This window comes from Drosophila albomicans, chromosome X (genome assembly GCF_009650485.2).
Source record: "Drosophila albomicans strain 15112-1751.03 chromosome X, ASM965048v2, whole genome shotgun sequence".
NCBI classification, from domain to species: domain Eukaryota; kingdom Metazoa; phylum Arthropoda; class Insecta; order Diptera; family Drosophilidae; genus Drosophila; species Drosophila albomicans.
The window spans coordinates 14,914,187-14,936,582 of NC_047627.2; the positions used below are offsets into that span (position 1 = coordinate 14,914,187).

The window sequence follows — 22,396 nt, forward strand, 5'->3', positions numbered from 1 at the left end:
GCTGCTGCTGCTGCCGCCTGGTGACAACATTAGCAAATTGATTTCGACAGAGTTTTTGACTAAATTGTTGCTGGCATTGAGGCGGCAGTTGCTTCACAACATCCCATCATATCCCGCATATGTATGTATATGTGTGTGTGTGTGTGTGTGTACAACGACATAACTCAAGGCCTGTGGCCTCTTGTGGCACGCCCACGCCGCATACAGCTCACAACTCGCAGCCCACATCAAAAATGCCAGACGGCGCGGCGTTCAACAACAGCGACAGCGACAACGATAAGCAAAGTTATCTAAATAAATACGAGTTTTTCTCTCTCTCTCTATTTTTTTTTTTTTTTTTTTTTGTTTTTGTTGTACGACATGCGCCCATAAATTGTGTAAATGTAAATCGCATTTTGCGTCTCACTCTCACTCTTGATGTTTTTGTTTTTTTATTATCAAAAATCATCGTTGGACTGTTTTGGAAAATTTGATTTTTGGGTTTTTATGAATTTTTAATTTGCCTGCAATTTGTGTGATTTGTGAACTGAATGAAAAGTGTTAGCAAAGGGCCATGAGATAGTTCTTGTTGTCGTATTTTTCTGTTTTTATTTTTTTGGGTCAATTGCCAGACTCTAAGATACTTGGAGATTTGTTGTAAAATATTTGATGCTAAAGATTTGTGTAAGGCATTACAAGAAAACACAAAAATTCTGTTTCAAGTTCTGCAGATTTGTTAGCTACTTAACACGTGGGCTGAAAAGTCCCGGGCCTTACACACAGGTGGCGCTAGTTTTATTGCAGTCACCTTTTTTTCAGTTAATACAATCCTTCAGAAGACAGCTGCTAAAATTTCATGATATTCTATTCATTAGTTTGTAAGTTATTGAGCTAAGAGTGACACTACTTTTGCTATTTTCAAAACAATGCATCAAAAGCAATTTCGTGTTCTAATCTTACACTGCTTCTTGATGGGAAAAAATACCGTTCAAGCACAGTTTTGGTTTAAATAGTGTTATGGGGACTCCTCTCCATCAGAAACAACAATTAAACGTTGGTTTGCTGAAAATCAAACGTGGTCGTAGAGACACCGATGATGCAGACCCCAGTGGACGTCCAAATGGGGAGGTCACACCAGAAAACATCAAAAAAATCCACAAAATCATTTTGAATGATCGAAAATTAAATTTGCATGAGTTAACTAACATCGTAAAGATATCAAAAGAACATGTTGGCCTAATATTGCATGAACATTTGACTATGAGAAAGCTCTCTTCAAAGTGGCTGCCGCGTTTGCTCACTTTTGACCATTAACAAGAATGTGTTCATGATTCAATGACAGTGACAAAACTACATGAATTTAACTTCGAATTGCTCCCACATCCACCGTATTCTCCAGATTAGGCTCCCAGCGACTTCTGGAAGTTCGCAGTCCTGAAAAAATATTCGCCGGTAAAAAATTTCGTAGGAAAGAAGAGGTTATCACTGAAATTGAAGCCTATTTTGAGGCAAAAAATAAATCGTTCTAAAAAATTTATATTAAAATGTTACAGCGGCTCTGGAATGATTGCGATGCTCTTGATAAAGATTAAATTAATGAGTAACGCCAATTTTGATCCAAAAAAAGCGTGTTTTCTTTGTTAGGCCCGGGACTTTTCAGCCCATGTGTTAGCAAGGTATTTGTCAGACATTTTTGTTATGGCATTTTGTGCATTTTGTTGTTTATAAATGTATGAGAGTTCAAATCAATTCTTAACAGACAGTTGGATACTTGATAGCTTTTCAAACATATGTTATCAAGCTACTATTTTTGCTACTTTTTTTTTGCTAACTTTGTTTCCCATCAACTTTTGTCATTTTCTATACTCATTATACCCGCTACGTATAGGGTGGAAGGGTATTACAACTTGATTTAGGTTTACTGAAAATTTGGCTGCTGACAATCTGGTATATTTTGCACTGTATGGTATTTTTGGCTTATAATTTAGTATACTTTACATTGTGTGGTATATTTCGAATGTTTCGAACGTTTGATATATTTTTAGTATTTTTGCGGTCTTAGTTATTTTGGCTGACAATCTAGTATATTTTGCGCTGTATGATATATTTTGTATGTAGTACTATACCAATTAACCAAATATGACCTAAATGTGGTACTATAACAATATACCAAATATACCTTTTGGTATATCTTTTAGAATTTTTGCGATATATTAATTTTATATATTTTAAAATTTATGCCTCACTTTTTTATTCATATTATATTAATATTATAGTACTATATCAATATACCAAATATAAATTTTGGTATATCTTTTAGAATTTTTGAAGTCTTAGGTATTGTGGTTGACAATCTGGTATATTTTGTACTGTATGATATATTTTGTATGTAGTAATTAACCAATTAACCAAATACAACCTAAATGTAGTACTATATCAATATACCAAATATTACTTTTGGTATATCTTTTAGTATTTTCGCGTTATATTAATTTGATATACTTTAAAATTTATGCCTCACCTTTTTATTCATATTATATTTATATTATAGTACTATATCAGTATACCGAATATAACTTTTGGTATATCTTTTATTATTTTTACGTTATATTAATTTGATATATTTTAAAATTTATACCTCACTTTTTTATTCAAAATGGTATTCCACAGTCCAGCACATTCGACTGTAGATTTCTTACATATTTTTTTTTGCATTTCTTAGCTAGATTTTTGTGTGGAGATTTAGATGAATTCTTTTGGGCAGTATTCTCATTTGGCGTGTTCGCTTTTTTGTTTTGTGGGCCAGCTGGGGTGTGACTAATTGTTTGGCCTCACGCGGTGGCAAAAGCAAATGGATTTCTGTTGCTCTTCTGGCTGCTTACAACACAATAATTCTACGATGCGGTATCTGAGAGATACAAATTTCTGTTGTGCAGCCATTTCGGATCGGAGCGGATTGAATTGAATTGGTGAAAGGCGCTGTTAGAAAGAAAAATGTTGCAGCAAAACTGAAAAGCTGAATAGCTGCTGCAACTAAACAGAGGCGTTGAAATATTTATGATAAAAAGTCAGCTACAAAATGCAGCCGCAACATTTCTCGATGCAGCTTACGGTTCAGTTGCAATGCTGCTGTCCATACAATGGCAAAAACACAACAAAACACAGCACAAAAACAAAAACACAAAAAAAAAACTGCAACACAACAAAACAAAAAAGCAAATATGAAAGTGCAGCAGTAGCAACAGTAAACGAAAAACTTGCTCGAGCAACTTTTACGTGATATGGAACTCAATCGAGTGGATGCTAAGCGAGCCTCAAATGCGATCCACAACGGCAAATGCAATGCCAAAAGCCAAGCTCTGAGAGAGCAAAGAGAGCGCGTCGACTCTGAGCGGTCAATTAATAGTCCACAAGTCCAAGCAACAACAACAACAACAGCAGCTGACGTCATCGTCCAGCTTATGGGCAACTTAGGGTATTACAAGTAACGATCTCAATATGCCAAACAAGTTCTAATTAGAGCTCATGGTGGAACGCAATTAGAAGACCGAAGACAAGGGCAGGGCAGAGCTTGCTTAGCAAACGATCGCAGCGATTAGCGAGAAATGAGCAAAAAGAAAAAGAAATACCCTGTAAACTTTGGACTTATAGCTATAACTCTGCTCAAAAGGCGGCAAACAACATGAAATTTTCAGAATTTGCTCTATTTAAATAAATAGGCAGTTTGGGCATTTCATGAATATAAAACATAAAAAGTTAACAACACAAATAAGTATTGAAAATTTAGAAAATTAAAAAAAAAAGCTATCAACTTGAATTTGATTTTGCTAATCATTCATTACCCTTTGAAGCAAAATCTCTATAATAAAGCTAACAATTTCTAGGAAACTCTCAGAATCTGCTCAATTTAACTAGTTACAAAGATTAGGCACTTCACAAAAGAAACAAACTGAATCAAGCGCTAACAACACAATTAAAAGAAAAAGCAATTTAAGACACTTTAATGTGCCCTTGCCTAATCACTTTTACAGATCATTTTTTGTATCATGTGCGATCGCTTTTCAAAAGAACAAATCCACAAAAGACTTTGCGGAACTTGGCTAAACTCTGAGGTTACATTTGATACGAAACAGAATTGAGTCAAGGCTTGTGCCCAATTTGGCAGCACAAAGTCTTTTGAACTTTATTTATGGATCGACTGATCAACCAGATGTTGAAATAGAACAACAACAACAACAACAAAGAGAACGACAATCAATTGACACTTTCGCGTTGTGCGATTTGCATATGAAGTGGCATTAACAAATGAAATACTCAATGAAAATGCCTTCAAACATTTCATGTTTCGTTGCGGGCACAAATTTACATAAAAATAAAATCGATTGTTTATATGGCTACCCTGCAGCGACAACAACTAAATCGGGTATATACATTTGCTGAGAAATGCGCACTTTAAATGAAATTTAATTGAATATTAATTGCTTTCAGCATTCAGTCTTGTGTAATCTATGCACAACAACAATTTTATCTATGAACGCTAATAAATCCAATCAACAGCAGTTTATAACTCGCTTCTCAATTGAAAAAAACAGATAAAAATAAACCCAAAAAAAAGAGAGAAAAACAGAGCAAAGCAAAAAATAAGTTGCAAGCAATTTAAATACAAATATGTATTGAATTGACAATTATTATCATTTACAATTTGAAATTTTTAGAGATGAAATTTTATAGTAACAAATTTTATTTAAATTTTTTGTGGCGTTATGAGAAATTGTAATTTTAGTAAATTCAGTTTCATATTTATATTTGTATTTTATTTATTTCTGTCTTTTATATTTATATTATATTCATTTTATAATTTTACTTTGTTATTTAAATAAAAATATTATTCTAATTCTTTGCGGCACTATGAGAAATTTAAATATATTCTGTTTTTTTTTTATATTTATATAAAATTAATTTTAATGTTGAATTTTTTATTTAAATTTAAATTCATAACTTATTCTTATATTTCTTTTACGTTTTCATTGATATCATTTTGATTGAAATTATTTATTTATATTATTTTTATTAAATTATTATTACATTTTTGTTATATTAAGTTGAACACTTCCGTTTTCATATTTAAGAGTATACAATTTGAAATGAATAATTATGATATTCCTCAAATACTTCGATACTTTTTAATTCTAAGAGGAAGCTGAGTTTAAAAACTCACGCGATCTTTTTTTTTTCTTTTTTGCTACAACTAAGTTACTAATTACAGGTTATCTACAAGTCAGAGCTTCTTTCTTCTTTAGTTTTTAGTTTTCCCTCCTTTGCTTTGGCCAATTTTTCTTAGTTTGTTGGTCGCTGGGTCAAACATGCCGTTAGAATCGGTAGATCGGCCCAGCCTCTTTCGTGTCTATGTGTGTGTGTGTGAGCACATTAATTAAGAGAGCTTTGCTACCTTATGAAATGGAATGAAATGAAATGGTATTAAAATGCTTTCAATTTGCCATCGTGCAACACAACAATATAAAAATATCAACAGTCGGTAAATTTACATGTAGATTTTTGTGTTGAACAAACTTTCGTGCAGCTCTATAAAACTTTTTCGTCTTCGGTTATAAAAATATTTTTATTACAATATTTTTGTAAGTGTTTTACGCATTTTTGTTGCTTGTTGTTGATGCTTTGTTGTTATTTTTACGCCTTGGAGACTTGTTGAATCATCGACAGCAGAGCATAAAAAGCCATTTGAAAGAAATATGATGCACACACACACACACAGACATATATTTACATGCCACACCGCTGCCAGACAGTGTTGCAATAATTATCAAACGAACTCTCTCGCTCTCTCTGTCTCTCTCTTTCTTTCGCTCGCAACACAAATAGCTGACGATGACGTTGCCACAAGTTGCTCATTTGCAATGCCAATGCTGCGTGTGGAATGCGCCAGAGAGCATTAACTCGAGTTAATCTCTCTCTCTCTCTCTCTTTGCCCCGCTTGCATTCCAACAAAAAAACATAACAAAAAGGGTGTCGTTGGGTCAGCTGCATGGTGTGGCATGTTGCGGCATGTTGCAACCGTTGCGTTTGCAGTTGCGATCAGCTGCCGATCGGCGGTTAACCGTTAAGTGCAGTTCAACAGTTCAACAGCAGAAACAGCAGCAAACATTAAATGAAAACTCAAAGAAAAGCAGAAAAGCTAAAATGGAGCGTGATCTCGAGATCAATGCGTCGATAAACATAAAATTTCAATTATCTTTTCCTATCGAGATCCACGGAATACAGTGAAGCTTCGCTAGACAAACAAAAATATCTCATTTCAAATACGTAACTCGATCGTAAATAAAAAAAAAACACACACACAACAAAGACGTCAACAAATTAATGCTAAATCAAATGGCTATAATTATAATGAATATTAATTAGTTATCGCATATCAATTTACATCGATGAATCACATAAAAACTTTGCCGCCAATGATCAGCTCACATTTGGTTTAGAGTATTTTGCAATAACATTATAAATCGTTCAAGTTTCGTGATTCAAAAAGTTGTATATAATCATGATATATGAAATATATTGATATTCGCGAACTAATAATGAATACTTTATTTAAATTGAAGAAATTGTATTTAAAAGGCATTTAGCTACTTGTAAAAAACATATTGTTAAGATTTGAAAGGTAATAAAGAATACCTTTAATTAAAGAAACTGTATTTAAACAACATTTCCAATTTATATTTGAAGAACAACAGCGAAATAATAAATAATTCTTTAAATTGGAGAAATTGTATTTTAACGACATTTTGCTACTTAAATAATAATAATAAAGAATATCTTAAATTAAGGAAACTCTATTTAAACAACTTTTCTTTTTTCTTCAATTTTCAATAATAAAGAATTTTTGAAATTGAAGAAATTTTATTTTCAACTATATTAAAACTATATAAAAAAGACTAAGACTCATAAAATAATAAAGAATAAGAAAGTATATTTAAACAAGATTTAAGAACAAGATAAATAAAAAGAAATTCAAAAATTTGACTTTTCAAAGTCTTTTTAAACAATTGCAATAATTTAAAAAAGTCACTTTATAATATATATATTATTATATGTTTTTTAATTTGATATTCAATCATAAAACTTTACTTTAGATTGAAACTTATTTTGAAATCATCGTTTGATATTAAAACAAAGTTGTCAAATGAAATGAATTCCTAATCAAAAAATTGCAATTACGAGAAACTTTAAGAATTCTTCAGTTTAAGTAAATCAATGTAAAATATTAAATTACTTATTTCTAATAAAATGACAAATTATTAAACTCTGTTACTAATTAATAATGCTTCCTATCGAATTTCATTTGGATCACTGATTATCGTTAAATACATTTCTTTGCGTATTTCTAAAATCTGCTTCAATTGATGTAAGACGATGAGAGTGACAACTGAATTCAGGCGAAACTTTCAGCTGCCTAATGAATTGGAATTGGAAGGGGGAAAAGAAAGAGACAAAAGGGGACAATATAACGGTATTTGTTGGCACTTTATTAGCTCAGTTCACCCACATATAGCAACTGCATGGCAAAACTTGCGCTGCATACAGAATCGTGCCATGCCACAGAGTCCACACGATCCACAGAGGGTCGCAGCAGGACAGCAGTGGATGGCATAAAATATAAAATAGAGGAAGAGTGGAAGAGAGAGAGAGAGTGAAAGGGGAAAGGAGAAGGCGATGCTCATATCTGATTACAGTTTGAATGCTTGCAATGAACCAGAAAATTTGCTTTGTGCCGAGATTCGTTCGTGCTGCGGCCGCATCAAATGGCCAGGTGGACAAACGAACCGAAAGACAGACGAAAATGCAGACGGACGGACGGACGGATGAATGGTCGGGTTAGAGGGACAGCGAACAGGTGCTGCCAGCCAGACTGCAGCTTATTGCCTGCCAATTCCCTCTCTCTCTCTCTCGTTCTCTATCTCTCGCTTCCTCTCCCTTGGCTTTTGTCTTTGTCATCCACTTTGCTTTGTCTGCTCTGAAAAAAGTGCAAGAGCAGGCGAAAGATTGGCGAGTGATAACAAAGCAGCAGCAGCAGCAGCAGCGCAGTCTACTCGACTGTTAGAAACCCTGTAACTAACTCTTTTGTTTAGCAAACAATTCTGATGCACATAACAACTTAAGCACATATTCTGATAGAAATCTCCCATTTGTTTAGTTATATAATATTATGTAGTCTACTCGACTGCACAAGACCCTGCATGCCATTTGAAAGTTTTCTAACAATGCTGTTTAAGAAGCTATCTTCCCGAAATCTTTAGTATTGGAATTCATATAAAAGTTATTAAATTTTGTGTGAGAGATGTGAGTCTACTCGACTGCACAAGACCCTGTCTGTCATTACAAAGTTTTCTAATAAGGTAATTTAGGATGATTTCTTGAAATATTTAGTTTTCTCATAGAAATTATTAACTTTTGCGTAAGAGATGTAAGTCTACTCGACTATTAAAGACCCTTCAACAGATCAGAGAGCGTGCTAGCTATATTGTTGAATAACCTCATTGAAGTTTGCAGTGCAAGCAAATAATTCAGAATGAAAGGCTTTGACTTTTGTGCATAAAATGAAAGTCTACTCGACTGCAAAAGACCCTGCATGTAATTTTGAAGTTTTCTAACAATGTTGTCTAAGAAGTTATCTTATTGAAAGTTGGATGAAAGTTATTAATGTTTAAAAGAGAGAGAGTCTACTCGACTGCACAAAACCCTGCGAAAAGCATTCTAAATATTTTGCTTAGCAAGCAAGCTCGTTGTGAGCGAAAATAAAGCTTGCTTACTACAAAGAAACGGAGACAAAGGCCTGGCATACCCATTTTTTATTTACTCGCAATTCGCGAAGCATCAAAAACGTGACTGGCAACAAGTATAAAGCGCAGGCACAGGAGCTGATGCTGATGGATGCATCGCTGCAAAGCAGAAACTACGACAATTACAGTTATTTTATGAGTTTGCAGAGCATAACCAGCAACAGCAACAGCGACTGCGACGTCGGCCACTTCATTTTGCAAAGAGAGCGGAAATTTAATGAGCAACAGCACCTACCTCAAATGCAAGCCACACTCTTTTGCTTTTGTTGTTTTTTTTGGGGCATGGTGTGGTATGTGTGGTAATTGCAGCAGCAGCAGCAACATCGACAGACTGCGTTTCATCAAAATTTCTCCCGAGGCAGACGAGGCTGGTTAAGCTGCAACTGGGGGGCAACATTCAGCGCAGCTTTGTAATGATGCATTTAGCTGATTATGAGGCGCACAGCCTCGAGTTTGCAATTTGCAAATGCCAAACTGGAGCGCAGCAGCAACTTTTGTGGTCATTTAGAGCGCAGCGCACCACCAAACACCGCATGGGGCATGCAACCAGCGGCGCAACAACGTTTGCTGTGGAGTGGGCGCGAATGTACATGCATATTGTACTCAAAGTACCAATGACAACTCAATGCAAATGCATTTGCAATTGAGTTGCTGCTGCGAGCAATTTTAATGAGCTCAGCGTCGTTGCTCAACACTGGCGAGCATTAAATTATTTGCTAAGCTTGCAAAGACTAAATTGAAATGAAACGCAGCGAAAATGTCATAGAAACATCGACAGCTTAAATATCAAAAAGTAATTAGAAACTCCGCTGAACCTAATGAATTAAATCCAGTATTGTTTTGCAACACTGGTAGCGAAATATGCATTTTTACAACTTTTTGTGTAAATTCCCCACATTTCCAACACAGTGAATAAAGTTTATCACATTAATAACAAAGCAATCGACTAAGCTTCGCTTTCTTACAGCACTGTACAACGATTTTAAAGTACATACATATGTTTACCAACACTATTAAAAAGGCAACAGCTTATTCTTTGCTCAATTTAAAACTTCTGGACAATGTTACGAACAAATTTAAATACTATTTAAACAATGAAAGAGAACACAACCCCCATATAGCATAGCTTAAAGATGAATTAATTTGACAAAGTTTAGCTCCTTTACAACACTGTAAATCATGTTTAAAGTAATCACAATTGTTTTCCAACACTACAAGTAAGGCAAAAGTTTATTCAACTCACAATCTTAACATTATAGACAAAGCTAAGCCTAAATTCGCGTAGATTTCACTCCACTTTGTGGCATTTTGCAACACTGACAAGCTCGTAAGTCTACTTGAGTGCCATATGATTGACTTGGCGGCGCTGTTGCATGCCTCCCTCACACATAATGGCGCATAAAGCAAAACAGACTCGCAACGCAGCTGTGTAACATGTTTATTGACTTGGCCAAGGCGAAGTCAGGACGTTTTTTGCTTTGCTTGCACGCGACTTTCACATGAAATTTTGTGGCCAAAACCAACTGTTGCCAGGTAACACGTTCGACGCGCTTGTGGCAACAACTTGCAGGCAAATCAATCGCTGTAATGACCCAAATGGGAGCTTTGCTGTTTTTTTTTTTTTTTTTTTTCTGCGGCAAGCATAATTCATGGCTCGATAATACACTCGAGTTGCCAGCGGAGGCGACTCCTGTGTGTCGGTGAAATGTGGCAACAATGAAGAGAAGTGCGCCCCATATGGCTGCTTTTCTTTGCTTTGTTTTCCATTTCTCCATTTTGGCATTATTTTTTCACTTTATTTTCATTTTGTTTATTGTGGCAAAAGGTTAACACTGCCTTTTCTCCAAACCTCCTCGAGCTTGCCACTTCGTTGCGCGTTTCCTTTTCTTTGCCTCGTTTCGTTGCCGTTCGTTTAATTTTATTGCCTAATTTTCAACTTTGATTGCCGCCACAGGCCGCAGGCTTTCTTTCTCCCTCTCCCCCTCTCTTTCTCTCTCTCTCTCGCTTTCACGCTCGTTGACATTTCTTTTATTTTCATTTTATTCCCGCTTGACTTTGGTTTTTTTTTCTCACTTCTCCCCCTCTTAAACATTCAATTCGTTTGCCAGCAGCCCGCGACATAATCAATTTTTATATTTATTTAGCTTCGTTTTTTTATTATGCTGCGCCCACTTCGCATTTGGCCACGCCCACATGCATTAGGCCACATTATTGCCGCCCAATTGAATGCCAACGGCTGAGAGAGAAAATAAACGATTCCACTGCAGTTTCTGTAAATTACACAACAATTAACATTTGAAAGCCCCTCGAAACAAAAGCTGCTGCTAAACATTTGATTGCCTCTCAACTAATTCGATAATTTGCCAGGCACTTGAGCGTTAAGCAGTGCAGATATATCCTGGAGAAAGCAAACAGGAGTTGATAACATTGTTTTGATTGAAATTTCTTGATATTTGATCATATTTTTAAATATTATATATTGATCTCTGCTTTTAATACTTTTAATAATAATTTATTTCTTTCTAATGCTTTTAATTATTATCATATAAATGTGAGAAGGTATATAAATCATTTCAGAATGCTTACACATAAATCAACTGCAATTTCTTTATATTTCAACCGCTTGAAAAATGCAAATACAAGTTAGGAAATCACTGCCAAAGGCGTGGCAATAAATTTTAAGCTGAAGTTGCAAATGCCAACGCAGGAGTAACTATTTTTTGCAATTTGCAATTTGCCACATTTAGGCGTACGCCCAATTAGGAGTCAAACCACGCGAAATTGCATTTTGAACTCTTCCTCTACCCACGAGCGAGAGAGAGAGAGAGAGAGAGAGACTTTAATTGGCTTGCGGCTGAGAGAGAGGAGACATAAAATAGAGAAGAGCGAGTTTGTTGCATGCATTTAAAATGCCATAAACCCGTTCGACAAACACCTTTAATGGATGCAACTGCACAGCCCACAACATGTGGCAAGCGCAGCCCACTCGATATAGCTACAAGATACAAATGTATCTAATGCCATTGCGTTACGTTCGATCGCATGTCATTCACACGACTTTAAATCTGTTGGAAAGCCCAAAGCCCATCAACATGTTCACACATTCCAGTGGGAATATTTACTATACTATATTTAGATATCTCGATATTTTTTGTAAATTGCTGCGAGTGCTTCAACTGTCAGCTGTCGCTGCAAACAAGCCATTAGCCATGGCTTAGAGATCGACCGCAATCTAAATCTATATCTATTTCTATATATACAATATACATATATATTATATTACACCTGTTTGTTGTTTCGGTGTGGGCGTGATCCAATTGGTGTTCAGGGCCACAATTTCAAAACTAGCTGCAGGTGCAGGTTCCTTTGAGAGCAGCCAAAGACCACAAAGCGAACGAAACAAAAACTTGCTGAGCTGTGTGATAAATCTTGCGCCTCCCACACTCAACATAACTAGTAAGAAAGCGACATGCGAGTGTGCTCAACTGTGCTATACCCGCTACTCGAGCAGTATTAATATACCGATAAAATACTACAAACATACTATATTTATACAAGTAAAATAGTGGAGTATTATTCGAATAAGGAAATTGATATACCAAAAAAATACTACAAATATACCAAAAAGTATATTTTGTATATCGACCTTTTACTATATTTATACAAGTAAAATAGTGCAGTGTATTAGTAAAATATACGGAAATTTATATACCGAAAAATACTAGAATATACCAAAAAGTATATTTTGTATATCGACCTTTTACTATACTTATACAAGTAAAATAGTACAGTATTATTAGTAAAATATACGGAAATTTATATACCGAAAAATACTAAAATATACCAAAATATATATTTTGTATATCGATCTATTACTGTATTTATACGAGTAAAGAATGCAATATTATCTTTAAAATGTACTAAATTTAATATACTGAAAAAATACTAAAATATACCGAAATGTATATTTGGTTTATCGATCAATTACGATATGCATACAAGCAAATACTGCACAATTATCATTTAAAAATATACTGAATTTAATATACCAAAAAATACTAAAATATACCGAATTGCACAAATTTATCATATACTTCTACCCCATGGATAGCGGGTATAAATATTGCTATCCGCGAGAGAAACTTTCGAAGCTAACTAAACTTTAAGATGCTCTTTAAGATACATACTCCATAAAATACTTCATATCCGTTTGCTGCCTCAAACTTGTTTTGCATTTATCTTTCTAATAAAGGCATTTCAAAGAGCAGTTGAAAGAACTAAAGCATAAGAGAATATATTAAACAATATTTGTATCTACGCAGTTGCGTTAACCTTGGCAAGCGTATTGAAAAATGTGTGTGCACATATCTCAGTGTATCTTACAGATACAGATACAGATACACGTACTTGCTCACGCACTCACGTCGCTTGTATCTCTCGCTTCTCGCTCTCGTCTAGCTTTTATGATATCTGCATGCTGAACTATCATTAGCATCATCGGCACAAAAACAACAACAACAACAACAAGACAAGAACTTTGCTTTGTTTCTCTGCTTTCCGTTTTCCATTTTGTGTGTGTTTCACATCGTAGGCGGCATCAGCGGCGTCTTCCACTTGGCTTCTTGGCTTGATTAAATGTTGCCAACGACGACGAACTTGAAGCTCAATCAGCTTCTGTCTGCCAGCTTAAATATGAAACAACGCTGCTTCTCGTTCCCCCTTCCCCTTCCTCCTCGCGCAGCTCTTTCGCTTTTTGCCCTGACAACCACAATTGCCCAGCCTCATCATATTCGTCGTTGTTGGCGTCGTCAACGTCTCAAGAACTTTCAACAACAACAACAAAAAATAATCACAATCACAGCACACACGCGAAATTTGTCAGCGGAAGTGCTGCCAAAAATTGAGAAGCTGCCACACACACACACACACACATACATACACTTCAATCAAAGCAAAGTCTAGAGGTTTCTCGCATTGCAACTAAAGATTTGTTTTATTTGCACATTTTAATCTCACATTTAAAATGCCTGTGACTAATATTGTTTGTAAATATCAAGGTATGCTGTGATTCATATTATTTTAAATTATTTCAAAAAGTCACAAATATTGTAAATAAATAAACAATTAGCAAGAGCTAATCTGAGTTCGAGTTGTCAACTAAATCACATGAAATTCAACACTTGGCAACTTTAACGACAACTTATTTAACATATTGCTAATCTTTATCTAAACATAATGTTTGCTTCTATTAATTTATTCATTTCATAAAGTTATCAAGGGTTTCAAGTTCATGATAGTTATCAGCAAGTTTGATAATTTAACAGAGCAGAGAGCAGAACACGAAGAAGACTTTTCAATTAACAGCTACTTTAACACAAGGTTAAAATAATGTTAAGCTAAAACTACATTTAACTGTAAGTTCTGTTTTAAATTAAGCATAAATCTAGATTAAAGTATATTTTGTATATCGACCTTTTACTATATTTATACAAGTAAAATAGTGCAGTATTATTAGTAGAAAATTTATATACCGAAAAATACTAAAAATATACCAAAAAGTATATTTTGTATATCTACCTATTACTGCATTTATACAAGCACAAGAACGTAGTATTATCTTTACAATGTTCTAAATTTAATATACTGAAAAAATACTAAAATATACCGAAATGCATATTTGGTTTATCGATTAATTACAATATTCATTCAAGCAAAATAGTGCATAATTATCATTTCAAAATATACTGAATTTAATATACCAAAAGATAGATGCAGAGATTGAACAAGTTTTAGTTAACAGATACTTTAACGCAAGGTTAAAATAATGTTAAGCATAATGTTAACTAAAACTTTAACCGTAAGTTAAGTTTTAAATTAAGCATAAACTTATCTCGTAGATGAAATATAAACCTTTTTTTTAGCTAGCAGCTAGTTTCACACAAGATGCAACTAATTTGGAATACAACTCTGAACTTAACATCAAGTTTAACAGTGTGTTAAATAAATGTTAAGTATAAACTTGACAAGATAAAGCATAAAACTCAAGTTAACAACAAGCTTAACAAATTTGAAGAATAAATTAAAAAAAAATGAAGTAAAAATTATGTTAACTTGAGTTTAATACCTTTAATTAACAAATGTGAAGTTTAAATCTGCATTTAACGTCAACTTTAACAGCAAGAACTTTAATTTATATTGAAGAAGAAGAAGTTAAGTCAATGGTATGTAAAATCCAAACAAAACTGGATGTTAAAAGTGGAGAATAAATCTATCTAATAGATAAATACAGAGGCAGCATATCTAAAGCCTAAATCAGAATTTGACAATAAGTTCAACACAGTTAAATAGAATTGAAATGAAATGTGACCAAACTGTTAATGTTAAGTAAAAGAATGAATAAAACAGTAAGTTCCACTTTCAGTCTATCTTATAGATAGATACAGAGGCAGCATATGTGAAGTATAAATATGAATTTAACAACAATTGTAACACAGTAAAATACAAGTATAAAGTTGAAGTTAAATAAGTTAAGGACTGCATTTAACTGCAGTTGAATCTATCTTAAAGATAATATGTAGAAATCTTAATTTAACAACAATTCAATAACTAATTATAGAGCGAAATTCAAATGAAAGTTGAAAAGCATTTTAAATAAATGCGAAGTATAAAGCTGCGTTAAACAGCAAGTTAAAGTTGGAGTTAAAGGTCTAAATCTATCTTATAGATAAATGCAAGCGGCAACAAAGTAACTGTTGTCTCCTCACAATAAATTGCTCTTTAATTTGGGGCTTTCGCAAGATGTTTTTCAAAGTCAAAGTCTGAAAGTAGTTGCCACACTTTTGAGCATTAAACAACAGTTAACTGTGCGCTGTCAATAAATGATGAACTGTCTTTGGTCTTGTGTATAGCATTAAATGATCTTCAACAAATTGTTGTTATTGTTGTTGTTGTTATATCTGAATTGTGTGTTGCAAGCGCAGGCGAAATCAATAGGTCAATAAGTTTGTGGCTTGGCATTTGAGTTACGTATGTACAATTAAATGGAGCTTTGCCTTCTCTCTTCCCCCTACTATCTGCGGCTCTTCATCAACATGATAAACGACGCAATTGACAACGTGTTGAGAAAGGAAAATAAAATAAAGAGAGTAAGAGAGAGAGAGAGAGAGCAGAAACAATTTGGTAATCGCTGACGCGCCATACAAAATCGGTTACCAAATAACTTTGAGTGGGTTCGACTTTGTTTGTACAGAAAGTGAGAGAGAGAGAGCGAGAGGGGGCTACTGATAAGACAGGTGCAGTGAAATGAACGAAAACGAAAGTCGTCGATACGTTGACGTTGCCTGCGGCAGATAAAACTTTTTCAATGGGCGAAAGAGGGGGCAGAAGGAGGAGGAGGAGGGGGGCACCTATTTGGGTTGCATTCGCTGGCAATTTGTTGTTGTTGTTGTTGTTGTTTGCTGTCACTCTCGCGTTGTTGTTGCTGTTGCTGTTTGCTTTTAGCGCCCCGCGGCAATCGATTTCATTTGACTTTGACTATTTGTTCAGCGATTTGTGTAGATACAATTTCGGTACACGAACCAGATAAACTAAACCAAGGAGGGGGGCAGAGAGGTCACTGGTCTCATAGACAAACAAATTACAAACAAATTGTGTCGTCGATTGCACACCACCAGCCACCAGCCACCAGCCACCAACCACAACAGCAGCAGCAACAACATTTAATATACTACTCTTCTTCTTTGGCCATGTGGCAAACAAAACTTTTCCTTATCGAACGGTGCGCAACTTGTGCGACAGGTGAAGGAGTGAGAGAGAGAGACAGAGAGGGAAAGAGGGGGGGAAAGGAACACAGAGCATGGGTCACTGGTCAACACACGACAATTCTGAGTTATCGACAGTGCAAAGGCGCTGATAAGAAGCAAAACGGGCAATAAATACACTCCATCTTTGACTCCCTCTCTCTCTCTCTCTCTCTGTCTCAGTCTCTCTTTGAAACTTGCGAGTTGCCTGATAAACTGCAAATTGGCATTAAAGTTGCAACCAATTTGTGGCCTGCGAATTCTACTTTACTTCAACGTTGTGGCAAATAAATAAATAAAATCAATCTCGAAGCTCATAAAGTTTCTTAAACTAAAAGTACCATAAAACTGGACTTTACATTAAAAAATTTAGTTGGTTCGATAGCAAATTTACGATTTTCCTTACTTTGATTTTTCTTCATTTCTAGTTTTACAATTATTTATTTTTGCTTAAGCAAAATAATTTATTCAAATGAACTAATTTATTTTGAAATTTTCTATTTAGTTTGTTGGGTACATAAAATGTACTTTTAGTTCATCATATCTAATTTATATAATAAAAAATAATTTATAAAAATTTAAAATAATAAGCAACAAAAAATAAAGTTAAATAAATAATTCATTTCGAAGTTTTAAGAACTGAAATTGATAATTGATGAAATTTTATATTTAGTTTGTTGAGTTCAAAAAATTTCTCATCACATCTAACTTCTCTATACCTCACAATAATGTATTCTTTCATTAAGCAAAATAAAAAATTAGTTAAATGAAAATTATTATTATTATTTTTTATTTTATTTTTATTATTTGACGTTATAATTCAAAGTGTTTTCTATTTTTATTTAATTTTTTGTTCCTACATTTTTAATGATACTCATTTTCGTTTTATAATAAAAATAGAGTAAAATGAAATATTTAGTATTTTTGACATTATATTATTTAAGATAATTATTTTGTAATATAGGTTTTTTTTGTGTTGATTGTTTTGAATAGTTTTTATATTTGTTTAATAATAATAAATGGAGTAACATAAATTACTTCATTTTTAAGTATTATTATTGTTTACTCCATTTTTTAATGACAATTTGAAGTATGACAATTGAAGTATGTATAATAATTGTAAATAAATAAAAATATTATATGAAAAAAAAAACACAAAAAAGGAAAGATTTCATTTTTCATTTGACTGTAATTTAAATATTATAAAAAATATAGTATTTCAAAAAAAAAGTGAGAACAACAAAGGGAAATAATATAATACACGTTGGATTATACTTATGTATAAGTATTTCATTCATGTTAAGTCAGCTTTTCCGTACTTCAAAAATGACTCTTTAATGTTCTATCTTTGAATGAAATTCAACAAAATTCATTTATCAGCAATGATAAGCAGAAAAAAAAGAATACGCTAAAAATCTATGCTAATCCCCACGACTTTTTTGGCTTATCGAATTCGCATCAACTTAATTATCAACAGAGATTTCCACAACAATTGCCGCTGATAAGGCAGAGTTAATATCAATAAGATAACAAAAATAAGCTGGCTAAATAGTTTACGTAAATAAAAGCAATTGTAAATAATAATAAATTTACATGAAATATATTATTTCTATCGACTTTGGCATTATATTTAATATGTTTATTCTTTATCGAATATTCTATTATCAAGAATTTATTTCATAAACTTTTTCAATATTTTCCCCTTTTCCCTTTATTTTTATTTTGTTTGGTGGCATCAAATTTTTTTCACATATTAAGCAAATAATTATTATTATTTTCCAACTTACGTGAGCAATGCAAAAAAGAAAAACGAAAGAAAAACCTTAATTTTTTCTTGTGTTTTTTTCCTTTTTTTGCTTTAATATGCAAAAATGTTGTCGTCGCTTTTTTCGCTGATTTTCGCTGTTTTCTTTGCTGAGTTTTTATTTTAATTTATTTTATTTTTCTTTTTGTTTTTTTTTTTGGGACAGTTCGTTGACGTTTTGACGTGAATGATTTAAAATGCAACTTGGTGCACGAATTTGCCACGTTGCAGTTGCAGTTGCATTTTCATTGCGCTGTTTTTGGCATTGTTATTTTAATTAAAACAAATAATGTTAAAGAAATGTTTATTATTATTTTTTTATATACTCATTTTGTTGCATTTATTGGTTGTTGTTGTTGTTGTTGCATTTGCAGAGTGCAGTCGAGCGCACTTTAGTCAAACATTCATTCACTCAATCATTCAAGCTGTTGCAGTTGCCATGGCAGCATCCCCCCTCCCCTTTGGCCCCCTCTTGTATTATTTATCCAGCACACAATGCACGTAAATTAAACCCACAATGCAGCCAACAATTGGATAAAAGAGAAATATGCGCGAAAAGTACAAACAAACAAACAACAAACGAAAAAAATAAGTTTAAAGTTTAAAAGAAAAAATCGCGCGCGTTTTGCTCGCGATTTTTCGACGCCTGCGTCGACAGCGACTGCGACTGCGGCAGAGACGTCGCCAGTGCAGTTGTTGTTGTTGTTATTCTTGATGCACAGTTAATAAAAACGTTAACCGCAAGTAGCCCATTGAGTTCGCTGGCCTCTTTAACGGTGTTGCAAGTGCCACACTCTGATGCCCCTTCCCCACTCCCCGCTCCCCTCTCCAATGCCACGCCCCTTCCCTGCTCTTTAAGTGTTGTCACATTTGTTGTCAAATTGATTTGCTAATGATTTTAGTTCTCATTAATGTCGCTTCTCCCATCGACTTGGGAAAATGTGGAAAATGTGTTGAAGACGTGGAAATCGGAAATGCAAGACGGACGGCGCTACATCTGACTGCATTTTATTTTTAGCTTCTTAAGCACTTCCAAAAATGCCCCATGAGACAGTCGACGATGAATAAGAAGAAGAAGAACTTGAAAGAGTTTCCCCTCGGCACATTTAATAAAGAAATTAGAGAATTTTGATTTGAATGAAAAATTGCTGAATGTTAAATTGTGAAAACTTTAAAAGAAATCAAATAATTATACTAGTTATTTCCAAGTATGGGGAATAATTGAATAAATTATGAAGAATTGCTAAATGTTATATTATAAGAAAAGTTAATATGAAATTTAAGCATTGGGAATAGTTGAATAAACTAAATGCTTAAGAATTATCGCAACATATTTTGGCTGAACTAATTTCATTCACAAAATTCATATTCAAAATTAAAGTTTTTTTGTAAAACCTATTTTAATCATTAATTATTCGAAAATTTCAATTTGGAAGTTGTCAAACAAATCTTCAATGCCAATACCAAATTAAATAGATCTTACTAACAATTAATCATTATACTCTTTTCAATGGATCTTCATGATAAATTTGAGGGAATACTTATTACATTCATTTTAATAATAAAATCATATATCATCATATATAATATTATATATGAATAATCTTCATCGAATAATAACTATAATAAACATATAATACATCATTATTATTAATTTACTAACGCTTAAGAATTCATTTAATTTGTTTTGTGATTTCATTGCTGATATCAAGAAGAAGAAGAAGAAGACAAAAAAAAAATGGTAATTGGACAATCTTTGACTTCCCCCCTTTTATTTCGCTTGCAGCTGGTTTTAATCGTAAATATTTCTGTGATATTACTTCAAGAATCGCATTTCTCATCTCAACTGAGTCACAGAGACTCAAAAACCCGGTCTCAAGTACAAGAGTCCGAGAGAGGGACAGAGACAGAGACAGAGCAAAGAGTAAACGCGCAAAGAGTGACTCATTAAGAGTTGTGTCCAAGTCTGTCAGTCTGTCAGTCCGTCAGTCTATCCATCGGTCAGTTTGTCAATTTCCCTACGCTGATCCGTTCGCTTCACTGATTTTTGATTTGCCCGCTTTGAAGTTATTTTTCGCCGTTTTTGTCATTTTTGGCTTTTTCAATGAAATATTTAAATTTCGCACTTTTCATTTCCCTCTCTGCACAACTTCTAAAAACACAAAAATCGTATGCAGAAAACAAAAATAAAGAAACAGCAACAACGCCAACAACACGCAAACACAAACAAAACAAAATACAAAATTCGGTTAGGCAGCGACTGCGACGCTGGCAGCGCAGCCAGCGGCAAAGAGAAAAAAACGCAGCGCGGCGCAAAAACAACAACAAAATCAACAGCACGAACAAAACTTTGCTCTGCTTTGGGTCTTTTTGCTTTTTTAATTATTTCAGTTAATTATTGTATTAATATTATATAACATTTGATTGCTGTCAACTAATTATAACTGCACACACACTCACACACACACACAACAACAAAAAATAGAAACAAAATGTGTAAAACAAAATTGCATTTGTAATCGAGAAAGAAATAATCGTATTTGGCATTTTTCTTTAGTTTTAGTCTTGCTTGCTATTATTTTTTATTCATTTATTTGTATTTATTTTGTTTTCAGCTTTGCTTTTGGTTTGTTTTGTTTTGTTTGCTTTGCACACAAACGTTAATTTTTGATCGAACACACACACGCACGCATTGGCAACAAATAAGTAAAATAACACAACATCGCGCACACACACTCACACATACACAAACAAAAAGCAACCGCACACGTTGCGCTTACAAAACTTTCGTCCGTCGCCTGTGGAACGCAAAACACAACTGAGCTGAACGAAGCCGGCAGAGTTTTGGCCGGCCGTTGATAGCATAAGCAGCAGCGCAGCGCAGCGACGTCGACGCCAGTATTGGAGCTCTCGTGTTCTCTTCTTCGTGCATGTTTGGCGTTCGCTCTTCGCTGCTCAGCCACCCGCTTTACCCGTATACATGCGGTTCTCTTCGCACACACTAGCCACAATGCATGCAAAGCAGAGTGCGCACAGTGGTGCGCGACCATTGATAAGTTTACAAATTCCTACAACTGCATATTGAATATTAAAACCTGCAAATCTAATTAATTACCTTTAGTTATTTATTATGCCAGCAATTGATTTTATTTAATAAATACAAAACAAACAAAAAATTTGCACATTTAAATCCAATGTGCTTTGGATGTTGAGTATGAATGTTTTGTGTGTGTGTGTGGAACGAGTTTACACTTGGCGTCGCTGCGTTGGTAGCTGCTGCTGCGTTACATTGAAGTTGAAGCTGCAATTGGGTTGTTGTTGTTGTTGCTGCTCTCACTGCAGTTGCTGCATGCAAGCAAATTGCGCAAATCGCATGCGTTTTTTTTTTTGTTGGTGTTGTCGTTTGGCTCTCTTCTTTTGAGATCGCTGCGCATTGATTGCGTATGCGTGCCATACGCGCCATATGTCCCATAATATGCGATATGCGATATGCAACTGCAACAACTGCAGGTCGTTTGATCAGCATCAATATACAGACGGCGCAAAACAAAGCGTTCGCATTGTTTTTGTCTTTTTGGTTAACCGCACTGCAGACGCGCATAAAACGCATGCGTTTTTCTTTTCTGTTACCCTCCCCCAAAACTATTAAAAGCTGACTGCACTTTAAACAAAAACAAAACACACACACATCAACCCGTTGCGCCCCGCTGCATTCCTACACATATATACGTATGTACATGTACATGCACACACGCACACGTAAAAGTAAATTTTGAGTGCAAAAACTTTTTGTGTTCGACTGTGTAAAACGCGCCCAATTCTGCTGACGTCGCTGCTGTTGGCCAAAAAGCTCAACGAAGCGTGCACGAGAAGATGGAGAAGAGAAGGAGGAGAAGCAAACGGCAGTGAGAGCGAACGCGGTGACAGCAAAGCAAAGAGAGTGGGAGCGCATATTGAAG

General features: G+C 34.3%; 1 protein-coding gene across 6 annotated transcripts in view; it reads right to left on the minus strand.

The window, feature by feature from the left end:
- Positions 1–22,396, minus strand: part of LOC117573684 (protein sprint) — a 141,978-nt gene that overhangs the window by 50,722 nt on the left and 68,860 nt on the right. The window contains exons 1-2 of one of the 6 annotated variants that reach the window (XM_034257044.2): positions 21,218–21,260; positions 18,421–18,690 (exon numbers count right to left, since the gene is read on the minus strand). The exons of 4 other annotated variants lie outside the window; for them this stretch is intronic. The gene's annotated coding sequence lies outside the window, so the exon portion shown is untranslated. Of the gene's footprint in view, positions 1–18,420; positions 18,691–21,217; positions 21,261–22,396 lie in introns of those variants that run through there. One more of the 6 variants, XM_052007907.1, reaches the window with a different exon arrangement.